This window comes from Myotis brandtii, unplaced genomic scaffold, assembly GCF_000412655.1.
Source record: "Myotis brandtii unplaced genomic scaffold, ASM41265v1 scaffold3532, whole genome shotgun sequence".
In the NCBI taxonomy this organism is placed as follows: Eukaryota; Metazoa; Chordata; class Mammalia; order Chiroptera; family Vespertilionidae; genus Myotis; species Myotis brandtii.
The window spans coordinates 1,980-2,942 of NW_005363586.1; positions in this window are offsets into that span (position 1 = coordinate 1,980).

Consider the following 963-nt stretch of genomic DNA (forward strand, 5'->3'; position numbering starts at 1 on the left):
GAATGTCAAGGGGGGGGGGAAAAGGAGACATATGTAATACTCTTTGTGTAACTTTAAGAAATAAAAATTATTAAAAAAAATAGAATGGGAATAAAATAAAAATAAGTATAATGAAAGCAGATATTTGGTATTGTTTATAACCTATAATTGAGTAAGGTAACCTTGTCTTAAAATTGTTCTTGATTCACATATGTCTATGAGGCAGGAGCTGGAATTTATATAGATGTATTTGTTTAGCCATATTGACAGTTTCCATTCCATGAAGTGGACTTTAAGTGATCAGAGAAGGATGAATTTATTACTAACAACACATAACCTCATGATCCTTTGCAAGTGCAATGATAAGCATGTAAATTTTGCACAGTGTGCATTCTGAGAGCTTGGATGTTTTCCCTTATTATCACATCTATACTAATAATAGACAAATATGTAAATTTATCATCCCTCTGTGATGCCCACAGCCAATCAGGTGTGAGTATGCAAATTAACCCAACAAAGATGGCGGGCCTGTGGGCAGCTCACACGTGCACAGGCGCCTGGTAGCTGGGGGTTTGGGTGGCTTGGCAGAATGGGAGAGTGGACAAAGAGCGGGCGGCTTGGGAAGCTTGGGGGGCTTAGCTCCCTTGGTCACCCCAGCTTACTCATCACCACCTTGGAGACTGCCAGCAGGGAGGAGGAAGTCCCATTCCCACAGAATCAGCCAGAACTAGCTGTTGGTCAGACAGCTCTCTGTGGCAGAAGCGGAGACCAAGAACACAGAGAGCACCAGGAATTCTGGGAATCATAGTTCTGGTGGCAGACGTGTTGTGGGATCTCCTAGACCAGCAGTTCTCAACCTGTGGGTCGTGACCCCTTTGGGGGTGGAATGACCCTTTCACAGGGGTTGCCTAAGACCATCCTGCATATCAGATATTTACATTATGATTCATAACAGTAGCAACATTACAGTTATGAAGTAGCAAC